This window comes from Loxodonta africana, chromosome 16 (genome assembly GCF_030014295.1).
Source record: "Loxodonta africana isolate mLoxAfr1 chromosome 16, mLoxAfr1.hap2, whole genome shotgun sequence".
Taxonomy (NCBI): Eukaryota; Metazoa; Chordata; class Mammalia; order Proboscidea; family Elephantidae; genus Loxodonta; species Loxodonta africana.
Genome location: NC_087357.1, coordinates 39,081,289 through 39,098,749, shown reverse-complemented (window position 1 = coordinate 39,098,749; position 17,461 = coordinate 39,081,289). Strand labels below are relative to the sequence as shown.

Below are 17,461 nucleotides of genomic sequence, written 5' to 3'. Positions count from 1 at the left end.
AAATTGCTGGGAATTGTTTCTAGAAAGCCTAAATGGAGTTCTTTGGTTAGATGCAATGGAGTCCTAGTTTTGATTATATGTGCTTTTGTGTCTTGATGTATTCTATTTTTTAATCAAGATATACACTATGTAAAATAAAACTCACCCTTTAAAATAAACTGGTCAATGAGCTTTCACAGTTATGTAACCACCACCACAATCGAGATACAAAGCATTTCAATCACAGTCCCCCCCAAAACTTCCCTCCTGCTCCTGTTGCAACCAGTCCACTCCACCACCTCCAGTTTTGTCTGTCTGTTCCTGCAGTTTTGCCTTTTCAAGAATGTTATGTAATGAAATGTTACATAAATTGAATATAATCAGTCATAACTCTTTCTCTCTGTTTTTTTTTTTTTTTTCAGAATGGAGAATAAAATTCATTATAGGTAAAATATGTGACAACTTCCTTATAAATTAATAATGTTCTTAGGAGAAGAAAGTGTAGGGGTCAGTGAGTCATGGACAAATTTCATATAGAATATCTAAGACATATTCAGGCCTGTCACCCAGATATTCATTTCCTCCATTCTTATTGGAGGTGACTTTTGTGATATTATTACCCTAGATATAAACAAAATCATCCTTGTTTATTACTTTATCTCTCTGGGTGGAAATGCAACTGTGTTTCTTTGGGTGTGTGTTTCCTCATCTACAGATCAAAGACATTAGGCTAAGTGATGTCCAATATTTTACCAACTCCATGATTTCTATATAACTAAGCTCAGTGATACCTATTAATTCTAGGGCACAACCATTTTAACATCACTGTCTTCTGTGCTGCACGACAGCAAAGAATTCCCCAACCCAGAGATCTTTGACCCTGGTCGCTTTCTGGATGAGAGTGGCAACTTTAAGAAGAGTGACTACTTCTTGGCTTTTTCAGCAAGTAACAGAAATTTATATCCATCTGTTATTTAGGTAACAGGGTACCTGTATGAGATCAGTTGAGACTTCCAAGGCACCTACTTGGGGCTAGTAGAATTGCTGATTGTATGTGATCACAAGCACCACTCCCAATGCCATATGCTTTCCCATTCATGAAAAATTCTAATTATTGGGCCAGTGTAGTGAGTTTTTGGGGATGTGACCCAGTTCTCCCATAGGGAGAAAGTTAGGGAATGAGTTGATTGAATTCTGTCTCCAGATACATCACTGGGCTACCCAATAGCATCTCCTACAGGGTGAAACTCATTTAGATTGCTAGCACCTTTCTTAAATGTATCCGATGCCACAACCTTATTGTTTTCTATGTGAGCCCCTCACACACCCCCCACCTCTCAAGGCTGAGGTCTGGAGATACAAATATCCATAAACACAGAATGTGCACTCAAGGGCCTTGCTCACTCCCTAGTTAAGAAAGCAAATGAATAAACAGATCCAATATGACTAGAGCTGTGAGAGAGGGAATCACAGGCTGCTCAGGGCACAAAGTGGGGAAGCCACCAACTTCCTGTTCTCAGATACCTCACAATAAGGCATAAAATGTAATAAGCAGCATTCTAATAATACCAATGAAATATGAGTTGCATCACAGACTCAGGGAACAAAGAAAGAAGATTGTTGTTTATATATATATATATGAGAAAACATTTCCCGTTTCAACATTCTTAGATGTGCAACTCCGTGACATTATTACATTTATCATGTCATAAAGAGTCACACAATATCCATTTCCACATTTTTCTAACACCCCTAACAGAAGCTCAGTACCCTAAGCAATGACTCTTTCTCCTTAGCTCCCATCTCTGTCGTTGTTAGGTGCTCTTGAGTCGGTTCTGACTCGTAGTGACCCTATGCACAACAGAAGAAACACCGCCCGCTCTTGCGCTGTCCTTAAAATCGTTGTTATGCTTGAGCCTATTGATGCTGCCACTGTGTCAATCCACCTCATTGAAGGTCTTCCTCTTTTCTGCTGACCCTCTACTTTACCAAGCATGATGTCCTTCTCCAGGTACTGATCCCCCCTGACAACATGTCCAAAGTATGTAAGATACAGTCTCACCATCTTTGCTTCTAAGGAGCATTCTGGCTCTACTTCTTCCAAGACAGACTTTTTTGTTCTTTTGGTAGTCCGTCTTATATTCAATATTCTTCACCAACACCACAATTCAAAGGTGTCAATTCTTCTGTCTTCCTTATTCATTGTCCAGCTTTCACATGCATATGATATGATTGAAAATACCATGGCTTGGGTCAGGTGCACCTTTGTCTTTGAGGTGACATCTTTGCTTTTCAACACTTTAAAGAAGCATATTTGCCCAATGCAATATGTCTTTTGATTTCTTGACTGCTGCTTCTGTGGGTGTTGATTGTGGATCCAAATAAAATGAAATCCTTGACAACTTCAAACTTTTCTCTGTTTATCATGATGTGGGTTATTGGTACAGTTGTGAGGCCTTTTGTTTTCTTTATGTGGAGATGTAATCCATACTGAAGGCTATGGTCTTTGATCTTCATCAGTAAGTGCTTCCTCTTCATTTTCATCAAGCAAGGTGGTATCATCTGCATAACGCAGGTTGTTAATGATTCTTCCTCCACTCCTGATGCCCCATTCTTCTTCATATAGTCCAGCTTCTTGGATTATTTGCTCAGCATTCAGATTGAATAAGTATGGTGGAAGGATACAACCCTGACACACACCTTTCCTGACTTTAATCCACTCAGTTTGCCATTGTTCAGTCCAAACAACTGCTTCTTGATCTATGTACAGTTTCCTCATAAGCACGATTAAGTGTTCTGGAATTCCCACCTTCCTCAATGTTATCCATAATTTGTTATGATCCACACAGTCAAATGCCTTTGCATAGTCAATAAAACACAGGTAAACATTCTTCTGGTATTCTCTGCTTTCAGCCAGGATCCATCTGACATCAGCAATGATATTCCTGGCTCCACAACCTCTTCTGAATCCAGCCTGAATTTCTGACAGTTCCCTCTCGATATACCACTGTCGATGCTTTTGTATGATCTTCAGGAAAATTTTGCTTGTGTGTGATAGTAATGATATTGTTGGAAAATTTTCACATTCGGTTGCCTCAGCTTTCTTGGGAATAGGCATAAATATGGATCTCTTCAAGTCGGATGGCCAGGTAGCTGCTTTCCAAATTTCTTGGCATAGACGAGTGAGCACATCCCGTCTAGTGCTGCCTTTGTTGAAATATCACAATTGATATTCCATCAATTACTGGAGCCTGTTTTCTGCCAAGGCCTTTAGTGCACCTTGGACTTCTTCCTTCAGTACCATCGATTCCTGATCATATGCTACCTTTTGAAATGGTTGAACATCGACTAATTCTTTTTGGTATAATGACTGTGTATTCCTTCCATCTTCTTTTGATGCTTTCTGCGTCGTTTAGTATTTTCCCCATAGAATCCTTCACTGTTGTAACTCGAGGCTTGAATTTTTTCTTCAGTTCTTTTAGCTTGGGAAACACCGAGTGTGTTCTTCCCTTTTGGTTTTCCATCTCCAGTTCTTTGCACATGTCGTTATAATACTTTGTCCTCTCGAGCCGCCCTTGGAAATCATCTCTTTAGTTCTTTTATTTCATCATTTCCTCATTTCTTCCTTTTGCTTTAGCTGCTTTGAGAGCAAGAAAAGACCAAGATGGATGTCAGAAGAGACAAAGTGTTGTTCAAGGCATCAAATCTATTCTTGAGATGGTCTCTAAATTCAGGTGGGAGTATAGTCAAGGTCATATTTTGGGTATCGTGGACTTGCACTGATTTTCTTCAATTTCATCTTGAATTTGCATATGAGCAATTGATGGTCTGTTCCACAGTCGGCCCCTGGCCTTGTTCTGACTGATGACATTGAGCTTTTCCATCATCTCGTTCCACAGATGTAGTTGATTTGATTCCTGTGTGTCCCATCTGGCGAGGTCCATGTGTATAGTCGCTGTTTATGTTGGTGAAAAAAAGGTATTTTCAGTGAAGAAGTCATTGATCTTGCAAAATTCCATCATTTGATCTCCAGCATTGTTTCTATCACCAAGGCCATATTTTCCAACTACCAACCCTCCTTCTTTGTTTCCAACTTTCCCATTCCAATCACCAGTAATTATCAATGCATCCTGATTGCATGTTTGATCAATTTCAGACCTCAGAAACTGATAAAAGTCTGCAATTTCTTCAACTTTGGCCTTAGTGGTTGGGGTGTAAATTTGAATAATAGTCGTAATAACTGGTCTTCCTTGTAGGTGTATGGATATCCTATCACTGACAGTGTTGTACTTCAGGATAGATCTTGAAATATTCTTTTTGATGATGAATGCAACACCATTCCTCTTCGAGTTGTCATTCCCAGCATAGTAGACTATATGATTATCTGATTCAAAATGGCCAATACCAGTCCATTTAAGTTCAGTAATGCCTAGGATATTGATGTTTATGCATTCCATTTCATTTTTGACGATTTCCAGTTTTCCTAGATTCATACTTTGTACATTCCAGGTTCCCACTATTAATGGACGTTTACAGCTGTTTCTTCTCATTTTGAATCACACTACATCAGCAAATGAAGGTTCTGAAAGCTTTATTGCATTCTCGTCATTAAGGTCGACTCTACTTTGAGGGGGCAGCTCTTCCCCATTCGTCGTTTGAGTGTCTTTCAACCTGCGGGCTCATCTTCTGGCACTATAGCAGACAATGTTCTGCTGCTATTCATAAAGTTTTCACTGGCTAATTCTTTTCAGAAGTAGACTGCTGCGTCTTTCTTCCTAGTTTGTCTTAGTTTGTAAGCTCAGCAGAAACATGTCCTCCAAGGGTGACCCTGTTGGTATCTGAATACCGGTGGCATAGCTTCCAGCATCATAGCAACATGCAAACCTCCACATTACGACCAACTAACAGTCCCATCTCTAGTAAACACTAATAAATTTTGGTTCTTTTATATTTGCCTATTCTAGATATTTCTTTTAAGTGGAATCATGCAATATCCACCCTTCTGTGACTGGTTTATTTCAGTGAGTACAATGCTTTCAAGTTTCATCCATGTTGGATCATGGATCAGGACTTCGTTTCTCCGTATGGCAAAGTGACATTCCATTGTCTGTATGGACCACATTTTATTATGTTTTCATCTGTTGATGGTCATTTAGTTTGTTTCTACCTTTTGGCTATCATGATCAATGCTGCAAAGAGCACTGGTGTACATTTATCTGTTTATGTTCCTGCTTTCAATTCTTTTAGGTATATACCTAGGAGTGGAACTGATTGTAGCTCAGTGAAGTATCTGGAAGCAGAAGGCAATCAACCCCTTCTCTGGCTTTCTTACTTTAGAAGAACAAATGGTAATGCTTTTAGAAACCTCAAACTGTTTTTCACAGTTGCTGTACCATTTTACAGTCACTTTTCTTCCACATCCTTGCCAGCACCTGTTCTTTTCTTTTTCTTTTTATCATAGTAGTCTTAGTGGCGGTGAAGTGATATCTCATTGTGGTTTTGATTTGTATTTTCCTTGTGACAAACGATGTGCGCAACTTTTCATGTGTGTCCTGACCATTTGTATTTCTTTTTTGGTGAAATGTCTATTCATGTTCTTCGTCCATTTTTCTTTTTTTTTGATTGGGTTGTTTGTCTTTTTGTTTTAAGAGATCTTTATATATTCTGGATATTAAACCATATCAGATATAGAGTCCCCCAAAATGTTTTCCTAACCTGTAGGTTGTCTTTTCACCTTGTTGATAAAGTCCTCTGATGAATGAATATTTTAAACTTTGATAAAGTCCCATTTATCTATGTTGTCATTTGTTGCTCATGTTTTTGTTGCCATAGCTAAGAACCAATTGTTAAATACTAAATTTCAGAGCATTACTGGTATGTTTTCTTGTAAGAGCTTTATGGTTTTAGTTTTTACATTTCGGTTCTTGATATATTTTGAGTTCACTTTTTTATTTTTATTTGGGGTGATCCAGTTTTCCCTGCACTATTTATTAAAGAGACTATTCTTTTCTTCATAGAATGGACTTAGCATCCTCATAAAAACTCAATTGATCATAGATGTGCAGGTTTCTTTCTAAACTTTTAATTCTGTTCCAGCAGTGAATATATCTATCGTTTTATCAGTACCCAAATCTTTTTATTACTTAAGTTATACTTAAGTTTATAGTATGCTTTGCTATTACAAAGTGCCAGTCCTCCTACTTTGTTGTGTTTTTAAGAGTGTGTTGGCTATCAGGGGCCCTGTATAGTTACACATAAATTTGAGCATTGGCTTTCCATTTCTGGAAGGAATAATGTTGGGATTTGCTGGGTATTACATTGCATTTATATATTGCTTTGAGTAATATTGATGTTTAACAAGAGTAAGACTTCCAATCCATGAAAATAGAATGCCCCTGTACTTATTTAGGTCATCTTTGATTTCTTTCAGTAACGATTTATAGTTTTCAGTGTACAACTCTTTTACATCTTTGGTCATATTTATTCCAAGGTATTTTATTATTTTAGATGCTGTTTTACATGGAATTGTTTCCTTAATTTCCTTTTCTGAATGATCATTGCTGATGTACAGAAACCTGATTGATTGTTGTGTGTTTACCTTTTATCCTGTCACTTTGCTGAATTTGTTTATTAGTTCTAGTAACTTTTGTGTGGATCCTTTTGGATTTTCTGCATATAAGATCAAGACATCAGCAAAAAGGGACAGTTTTACTTCTAATTTCTCTATCTGGATACCTCTTATTTTCTTTATTTTGCCTAATTGCTCTGGATAGGACTTCCGGTATAAAGTTGAACAGCAGCTGTGAGAGTAGGCATCCTTGTTTTGTTCCTGTTCTTAAAGAGAAAGCTTTCAGTCCTTCTCCATTTAGTATGAGGTTATATGAGGACTTTTTCTAAATGTCCTTTATTACTTGAGGAATATTCCTCATATTCCTAGCTTGTTGAATGTTTTTTTTTTATCACGAAAGGATGTTGATTTTCATCAAATACCTTCTCTCCTTCATCTGAGTTGATCTTTTGTTTTATTATGGTGGTATAAGATATTGATAGATTTATCAATTTGAGCCACCTTACATTCCTAAGATAAAATGTACTTGATCATGGTATATAATCCTTTTAATATGTTTTTGGATTAGGTTTGCTAGTATTTTGTATAAGATATTTTCATCTATAGTCATAAGGAATTTTGCTGTGTAGCTTTCTTTTTTTGTGTTGTTTTTGTCTGTTTTGGTATCAAAGTAGTACTAGCCTCACAGAACGAGTTAGGGAATGTTCCATCCTCTTCCATTTTTCAGATAAGTTTAAAAAGTAGTAGAGTTAATTCTTAGATGTATTTGTTGTATTCCTCAGTCAAACCATCTAGTCCAGGTTTTTTCTTTTTAGGGAGATTTTGATTACTGATTCAATCTTATCACTTGTTATGGTTTTGTTGCGGTCTTCCATTTCTTGTTGAGTCAGTATAGGAAGTTTATATATTTCTAGGAATTTTTGCATTGCATCTAGGTCATCTAATTTGTTGGTGTACAGTTGAAGAGCCCGCTATTTTCACCTATGTAATTAAACAAAAGGACAGGATAGGACATTTGCTGTATATCAAAGATGTTAGAACTGCCAGCCCATTAACTGTAGGGTCAGGGAAACCATTGGGATGTATCAGCATACCTTACAGTGATTCCAGAGCACGCTGATCTCCTTCCAGTCATGATTTTCCTTCTTGATATTGAGATTTCAACACATCCTTTGTGTCAGTTGAATTTCTGGTCATGAAATAAACTTCTCTAATTATTTGGCTAGAACCCTAGTGGCACAGTGCTTAAGAGCTATGGCTGCTAGCTAAAAGGTTGCAGTTTGAATCCACCAGGCTCTCCTTGGAAACTTTATGAGGCAGTTCTACTCTGTCCTACAGGGTCTCTATGAGTTGGAATCGACTAGATGGTAAAGGGTTTGGTTGGTTTTTAATTATTTGGCTTTTGATGCCTGCATTGGATCTGGCATGGCAAATACCCAGATGGCAAAGGACTGCACTCTCCCTTTAAGAAACTCACATTTTAGCAGGAATGAAGAATGAATAATGATAGAATTACAATTCAATGTGATTTTTGCTTCAATGAAAGCAAGACTATGATAAATATGATGCTGAGGAAATCCATCGAAGGCGATTCTACTGCCTAAGGGGATCACATTTTAATGAGAAAGTGACATTTGACCTAGTTTTTGAAGGAAGTGTGTCTTAGCCAAAGAAAAAGCATGAAATAAACCTTGAAACTGCATGGTGTGTTGGAAATTGATGAAGGGTGAGTATGGTGACAGCTGAGTGTGTAGGGTGTGAAGCCTGAAGGAAAGCTCATGGAAGTCAGACTGGGAACATAATGTGAAGGGCCAGTTAACCAATTTGGCCCTTAACCTGTAAGACAGCTCAGGGGAGCCATTTAAAGTTTGAAGTGTGGGAGAAGCATGTTCAGACATGTGTTTTTCAAAGTACATGAAGGAAACGTAGTCTTTGACTAAATTTATGCCAGAGGTGCAGAGGGGAACACAGATGTATGAGCCCCCTCCTCTTAGAGCTTCTCCCTTTAATATTCTTGGACAAGCAACGTAGCTGGTATATAGGAAAAGAGTGATGGAAACGTGAAACGTCAAAACAACAAGTACAATCCAGGATACTTAAAAAAGTACTTGGTATAGAGCTCAAAATAAATATTTCTTGAATGAAGGTTTTTGTGAACATAAGGCATTAGTTGGATGGCAAGTTTGTTCATACTCTGTCCATCTATCTATGCAACTATCCTTGTATCCATCCTGCTTTTCCTCCATCCATATATGTAATTTTTCATTAAATAATCACTGCATATTCTGTCCGTACTAGGTAAGAAGCATAGTGCCCAAGGAGTATCTAACCTCCATTTGTTATTTTCAGGAAAATGAATTTGTCTGGGAGAAGGCTTGGCCCGCGTGGAGCTGTTTTTATTCCTGACCACCGTTTTACAGAAATTTACCCTGAAGCCTCTGGATGACCCAAAACACATCGACATCACCCCAGTGGCCAATGGCTTTGTCTCTATGCCACCCTCATATCCTCTGCTTCATTCCTGCCTGAAGAAGCCATACTGTCAGACTGTTCCTATCCTGTACTTGCAAATCTCCTGCACTGGGGCATCATTGACTGCTTCCCATTAGTTTTCTTGACCTCACCTCTCCATATCCCCTATTCCTTCAAGATCTAATGAAAATCTACTCTATTAAGGGGAGTTTTTGTGTTTCATGAAATAAATTAATCTCGTATTCTCCATATTGTGTAATACTTACATTGATCACCATGCCTTAATCCTTCCCTAACTGAATTATTACTGTGTTATAACTCTGAAACAGAGCAAAGAATTATTTTTTTTCTGTTGCCATCAAGTGATTTCTGACTCATGGTACCCCAGGTGTGTCAGAGTAGAACTGTGCTCCAGGGGGTTTTCAATGTTTGAAACCAGGCCTTTCTTCTGAGGCTGCTCTGAGTGGATTAGAACTGCCAACCTTTTTGTTAGTATCTGAGAGCTTAACGGCATCTTAAGGGACTCCTCAAGCTGTAAAAAGGACACTAATATTTCATGATCAGATCTGTCAGTTGAGATATGCAAAACATTACCACTGAATATTCCTATTATAATACTTATAGGAGTCAAGATTCTGGGAACATGCACTTGATTCCTTACAAAATTTGTGTGAAACTTATGAGTATAATGAGATTGGGTGGTTGCTCTTAACTGCTTTGGAGGAAGTGGGGAAATAAAAGGAGTAGCTGTGGGCTTCAAATTCCCAGTAGTAATATCCCGTAAATGACATAAAAGTTTCTATGCCTTCCCTGAAAAAATATCTTTTCTCCTATAGTCACAAGGGTAAGTTTTCAGAAAACAGCCCAAAGTTTTGCATTGTGAGTGGCTGAATTATAATGCAAATTGATTTCCCAACCTTGCACGGTGTCTTCTGTTAAACTGAGATTATTGATTGGAAAGGAATGGGATCTTGAAAATCGGAAGGGAGACATGTAGGTAGATCATGATGAAGCTGGGGACGTTGAAGCCACTGATGTGGCTTCCTGGCCAGTAGAAGGAGCCCTTACACTCCTGTCTGAGGTTTAATAAATTAACCCTGCTTTTCCAAGAGAACCAAGAGAACCTGTAATGGCCACCCCTCAGGTAGTTTCCATGCAAGGCACTGCTGATTCTTCTCAGAACCCACCCAACTACTCATCTTGTCTTCCGGATTAAAACTAGACTCAAGCCCCATCAGGTCCAAAAAGATTAGGTACAAAGTATGACCCATAAGTTTGCTACACTCCAAAAAAATGCATGATTATTCCAATTTATACAGACAGAAATCTAGAGAATTTGTGTGAGGATGGTTATTAAGTATGTTGGATAATTGCGAAAGGAACATAAATTGAATCACCATGAATATATTGGCATGGGTCCACTAAGCAGAGATTCTAGCTTCAATTTCATAGCTCAAGGAGTTAGACCTCTCATTCATCCCAAAAGAGCTCAGAGGACATATTTTTCATACTTTGAGAAATAAATAGGAGAGAAGAGTCCAAGTATCCTTAAAGAGCTCCGTGGTTGCTCTTCTATGTAGGTCAAAATTTACAGTGGGAAGCACTGCCACTGAACTGGGAGTCCTTACATGCATTGGCGATAATTGAATCCCAGGTGGCAGGGCCCAAGGGCTGTACTTAATCACCAAAGTCAAGGTGTGTGTGGTTACCATAATTGACAGAGGAGTGAAAACATTAATCAAAATAGTCTGACTAGTGGAGAACTACGGTTGCTTATAGTCTTCATAAAAGAGAGGTAGGCGGTGTACTAAATACTTAATTTTTTCAAGTGGGGGAGTGCCAGGTCGAGTGAATAGAAGTCTGTTTTGAATCATGAGAAGTGAGAGTCATGAAGTTTCAATCAGTACTTAGACTTGAGCCAGTTTATACACCCAGAATGCCAAAGAATAAATGGAAGTCCGGGTCCTTTGAGGTAGGACTGCACTGCAGTGCTAATAATTTATACGGTTAATATTTCTCCCAGCCTTTTCCAAAAGTATCTATAGCCTTTTAACAGTGTGGCTATGTATCAAAGTCAGGATTGTTTAGAGAAACAGACCTAGTACAGTAGATAGATAATCAGTAAATAGGTATCATCTTAGTCATCTAGTGCTGTTATAACAGAAATACCACAGGTGAATGGGTTTAACAAACAGAAATTTATTTCTTCAAAGTAAAGTGGGCTAAAAGTCCAGATTCAGGGTGTCAACTCCAGGAGAAGACTTTCTTTTTCTGTCAGCCTTCTCATCAGTCTTCCCCTGGTTGAGGAGCTTCCCAGGCACAGGGTCCCCAGGTCTAAAGGACATGCTCTCCTCCTGGTGCTACTTTCTTGTTGGTATGAAGTCCCCCACTCTCTGCTTTCTTCCTTTTCCTATTATCTCTTATAACATGAAACGTGGTGCAAGTCACACCCCAGGGAAACTCCCTTTACATTGGATCAGTGATGTGACCTTAGTAAGTGTGTTACAAGCCCATCCAATTCTTTAATATAAATTTACAATCACAAAATAGAGGACAACCACATAATACCGGGAATCATGGCCCAGCCAAATTAACACAACCATTTTTGGGGGGACATAATTCAGTTCATGAGAGATAATAAATATACATATGTAGATAGATTGAGATTGATTGATATTTGAGGAATAAACTCATGTGATTGTGGGGCTGGCAAGTCCAAAATATATAAGTGAGTCTGGAAAATATGGCAGTTTTGTGTCTCAGAATTTGTAGGTCAGCCAATGGAGGAGCCAATGGAATTCTGGTAAGTTGTCTGTTTATTTCCTGGAGTAGAATATTCCCTTGAAAAATCTGCATATTTAATTTTAAAGTCTTGAACTGATTGGGTGAGATCCACCAAGATTATGGGGGCTTATCTGTTATACTTAAGGTCCACTGATTTAATCACACTTAAATAGTTTATTACATCTAGACTAGTGTTTGACCAAACAACTGGACATTATTGTCTAGCCAAGTTGAAGCATAAACCATCCCATTGTGCATTTAGGGAAAGAAAATAATAAGACTTTAGGGGATTACTCCACACTGGTTATGTACTCACAATAATTACAGAGAACTCAAAAACTGCTATGGTTCACCAGCGAGAGTAAGAGCTTATGGAGGCCAGGTAATCAGGGAACAATGAAAGAGTAGTAGAAGAAAGTTGTTATAAATAGAGTTATAAATATCAGAGACAGAACAAATCATTCCTTGCTGAACTAAAATAAAATCTAATGAAATTTGGTAATTCAATACCACCTTTGCTAAGGACTCTAATGATTCTTTTTGTGTAGTTATTTCATTAGCAACACAAACAGCAATTTGGGCCATAGTGGTAGCTAGATTATGAATGGACATTTCTAATTGCACAATTACAAACCATGGTATAGTAACAGGTAAGAAAAACTATCCCTATCCTGAGTAACCAGCTATGGGATTGTTCGTAAGGATAAGGTCTCTCTTTTTTCTGGATATTAATTCTGAATCACTGTTCCATAGTAAGTTGTAGCTGTATAAGTGGGTACTCATGGAAACTCCTAATATTCCTTGAGTACATTGGCCTAGCACATTCCAGCCAACTAAACACATCAAGGCCCAAATATAAGATAAAATATTGTACTTTTTTTGCTGCTGTCTTAGTCATCTAGTGCTGCTATAACAGAAATACCTCAAGTGGATTGTTTTAACAAACAGAAGTTTATTCTTTCATAGTCTAGTAGGCCAGATGTCCAAATTCAGGGCATCAGGTCCAAGGGAAGTTTTTCTCTGTCAGCTCTGGAAGAAGGTCCTTGTCATCAACCTTCCTCTGGACTAGGAGCTTCTCCAAGCAGGAAACCCAGGTCCAAAGGACAGGCTCTGTTCTCAGTGTTGCTTTCTTTGTCGTATGAGGTCCCCCTGTCTCTCTGCTGGCTTCTCTCTTTCATATCTGAAAAGATATTGGCTCAAGACACAATCCAATCTTGTAGACGGAGTCTTGCCTCATTAACATAACGGCTGCCTTGTGATCCCTGTCAGGGGAGTTGGCAGTGGTAGCTGGGCACCATCTAGTTGTGCTGGACTCAGTCTGATGGAGGCTATGGTAGTTGTGGTCCATTAGTCCTTTGAACCAATCTTTCCCCTCTGTCTTTGGTTTTCTACATTCTCCCTTGCTCCAGACAGGGTGAGACCAGAGGACTATCTTAGATGGCCACTCACAAGCTTTTGAGACCCCAGATGTTAAAGCAGTTGTTTTAATCAAAGCTTTCTTTTTAGTTATCACCTCTTGACCTTTGGGGATAAGATAGAGTGGATCAGATTTAGAGGCTTTTAGATGTTTACATAACGTTTGTGTCATTACAGAATAATTAGAAATCTAAGCTTGACTATACCTACAAAGACCTAAAAATCTCCTTAATTGTTTCCTTGTCTTAGGCAAGGGAAAAGTGGCATTTCCTCTTTTCTTTTGGGATCAATAGAAATGCCTTCTGTAGAGATTAAATGACCTAGGTATTTGACAGAAGGCTGAAATAATTCCTATTTTTCCTTTGAAAATTTATGTCCACCAAGGGTTAAATGCTTTAACAATTCAATACTATTTTAACAGAGTAGATTTATTTGGAAGTTGCAAAGACTGCAAGTCTCCAAGTAAAATTTGAGAAAAATAACTGGGAAGCAGGCTCTATAACTCTGAGGCATGGCATTCTAAGTCAGTTGTTGATTTTTCCAGGAAAAAGTAAACAGATATCTATTTTTGGGGTCAACAGGAATGTTAAAAAATGCACTAATTGCAAACCCATTACTGTCGAGACAATTCTGACTCATAGTGACCCTATAAAACAACGTAGAATTGTCTCATAGGGTTTCCAAGGATTGGTTGGTGGATTTGAACTGCCAACCTTTGGTTAGCAGTTGTAGCTCTTAACCACTGCACCACCAGGGCTCAAAGGCCTGTAACAGTAAAGCACACTGCTTTGGAGAGAACATTAGAAAGTAGCAGGTATGGACTGGGAACAATGGGGTAATTAGGAATAACAAAATGGTTTATTGCATGTAGGTTTTGAACAAATCTCCAATGCCTTCTATGAGGTTTCTTAACAGGAAGAATGGGGGTGTTGCAAGTGCTAGTGTAGGTGACAAATAATCCTTTAGAAAGTAATTCTTGAATAATAGGTGTTATCCCTTATTTTGGTTTTTGTTTAAGTGGGTATTGTGGGATGTTAAATACAGGGTTAGATATGTCCACGTGGGTTTTAACAGGTTCAGCAGACAAAACTATACTAACATTTATTGGGAAAACACCCGCTACTCTTTGGAAACCCTATGGGGCAGTTCTACACTGTCGTATAGGTTTGCTATGAGTTGGAATTGACTCAACGCAACCGGTTTCATTTTTTTTTTTTTTTTTGGTTTTTATGTGATTTATGGGCCACGAAGTTTCAGAGACTTGGGAAATAACTTCAAGGGGGAGAGAATGTATTGGAGCAGAATTTTGAAGAGGCATTGTAAGGGCTTGCATATGGCAAAAATCTCTTCATTTTGAATGTTGTCCGTTCCTGAGTTTTGATTATCAGGCTAGATCAGTAATATTTCTCCCCTTTCATTAAATTGTAGATGGCAATTCCATTTAGATAAAACATCTCTTCTTAATAAATTAACAAGTGTTTCAGGGCTCAGTAGGACAGGGATGAAAATTTTCTACAGACCAAGAGAGAATGGTACAGATTGAGAATGAAAGAGTGCTGTTCTTTATTTGTAACCTCACTAAAACTGAAACCTTTCTACTCTGGGGCAGGCTCTTCTGGGCAAGTAGAATTTATAACAGACAAAGCAATCCCCTAATCAAATAAAAATTTACAGCGTTCTCCATTAATATATGTAGTTGCTTGTCTTTGAGAGTTTAGAGCTACCATAAAAAAAGTCTCTGTTTTGTCCCGGAAGTCCTTTCATTCTGAATCAGGTGAAGGAAGTGTAACTGATGTGGAAACCTTCTGTTTATTCTTTACCTTACAGCACTTGCTTTTCTAGTGACCAGGGCTTTTATAATAGTTTTAGAAACTAGTTTTAGGTCTATTGGAGGGTTTAAAACCATTTTTTCTGAGTAGGCCTGTGAGCTTTTGTAACTGGAGGGCTATTATCTTATTGAATTTGTTAGTTTGAGCAGTTTGCTTTGTTCCTAAAGTCCAAGTAAGCTCATAAACTAAACCAGTTTAATTCCTCAATGGAAGCTACTTTCCAGTCTAAATGATGCTTCTTGACTAATTCTGAAATTTCAGGCTTGAGACCAGAAAGAAATACTGTATTGAAACTTCCTTTCAGGAATGTGAGGCCAAGATGGTGGAATAGCCACATGGTTCCTGCTACACCTCTCACAACAAAGAACCGAAAAAACAAGTGAAACAATTTATCACAACCTAGGAGCCCTGAACATCAAAGGGAAAGTTAGAAAATGGACTGAGCTGCAGTGGGAGGGAGAATCTGTTCAGAAGCGGAGAGGATCTACCAGACTTGAATTGCCGAGATCCCTCAGGCACCATTCCCAGGAGTGGTGGTGGTGGACTGATGGTACTGTTATGCCGCAGTTTCCTCAGAGAGAAGCAGCGAGCTGCAAAGCCTACTCACACCTCTGGAACCAGAGACGAATGATGCTGTTTGCAAAAGCTAAGTACTGGCATGTATTTTAACACGTGCCCAGCCCCCAAGCCAGCTTCAGTGGCTGTTGATTTCCCTGGGCCTGAGATAGGCCCTGTTGTGTTCCTGGAGCCACCCTCCTGGCCTTGGAGAAGGAATGCAATTACAATTGGGGGAAAAGAAAATCTGCCAGCTCCACTAACCTGTGCAGCTCAGGACAGAAGCGGCTCCTGTCCAGGCAAAAACAGTCCATGGAATTTGAATACCTTTCCTGCTTGCATGGACCTGTGTGAGCCTATTTCAGGAGAATAGGCCCTTCTTGGCAGGCTGCAACCACTTAAGCTGTGTGGTGAAGAGGTGGGTGTTTGATATTTGACACCACTTTGCCTATTAAAGAGGGTCCTCACCTACCCACATCAGGGGTCTAAGGACTGGTGGCTCTGCTCAGGTCACCCAGCCACCCACGACAGAGGTCCAAGGATAACTGGTACCTCCCCGGCCTTACAACCAAAAGCATTGGGTGCCCATGGTCAGTCTGCACAGCCCACCCACCTGTATGCTCAGGGAACAGGGACACACTTTCTTCACAGACACCTTGGGGATGGTTCTCAGCCCCCTGCCTTGTTCAAAGAGTGATCCCTGCTGCAACCAGGTACCGGTACCTAAACTAATCACCCCATCACCTCTAAGACTGTAGAACACAGCCTCTACCACACACTTGATGATCAGCTACCTGGACACCTGAGCTGAATTCATATAAGAAAAGTGAACGGACTCCTAGGCTGACATACCTGATAACAGCTCCACCCGTATGGTGACAGGATGTCAGAGTTTCAAAGGCAAAAATGATCAAGCCAGCTCACTCAAGCAACCCATTGGGTATATCAAAACAAAACAAAGCAAGAAGCTAGGATACAGTAAAAAATAAATAAATAAAAATAAAATAAACTAATACATTAAATTAGATGGCTTGGAGACAACAGTCAATATCAAGTCACATAAAGAAACAGACCATGATCACTTCAACAAGCTCTGAAAACAAAGAATTAATGGATCTTGTGGATGAAGGTGCTTTCCTGGAATTACTGGATGCAGAATTCAAAAGATTAATATACAGAACCCTTCAAGACATTAGAAATGAAATTAGGAAGGAGATCAGGCAATATGCAGAACAAGCCAAGGAACACACAGATAAAGTAGTTGAAGAAATTAAAAAGGTTATTCAAGAACATAACGCAAAATTTAATAACCTGCAAGAATCCATAGACAGCAATCAGAAATTCAGAAGATTAACAATAAAATTACAGAAGTAGACAACTCAATAGAAAGTCAGAGGAGCAGAACTGATCAAGTGGAAGGCAGAATTGGTAAACTTGAAGGTAACGCATTTGGCACCAATATATTTGAAGAAAAATCAGATAAAAGAATTTTTTAAAAAATGAAGAAACCTTAAAAATCAAGTGGATATCTATCAAGAGAAATAACCTACTAGTGATTGGAGTACCAGAACAGGGAGGGATAACAGAAAATACAGAGAGAATTGTTGAAGATTTGTTGGCAGAAAACTTCCCTGATATCGTGAATTTGAGAAGATATCCATCTAAGATGCTCATCAAACTCCACATAAGGCAGATTTTAAAGGAAAGTCACCAAGACATATTATAATCAAACTTGCCAAAGTCAAAGATAAAGAGAATTTTAAGAGCAGCTAGGGATAAATGTAAAGTCACCTACAAAGAACAGTCAATAAGAATAAGCTTGGACTACTCGGCAGAAACCATGTAGGCAAGAAGGCAA

General features: G+C 38.8%; 1 pseudogene; it reads left to right on the top strand.

Moving 5' to 3' along the window:
* Positions 1 to 9,403, top strand: part of LOC100673176 (cytochrome P450 2C42-like) — a 46,728-nt pseudogene extending 37,325 nt beyond the window's left edge.
* The last annotated feature ends 8,058 nt before the right edge of the window (positions 9,404 to 17,461 follow it).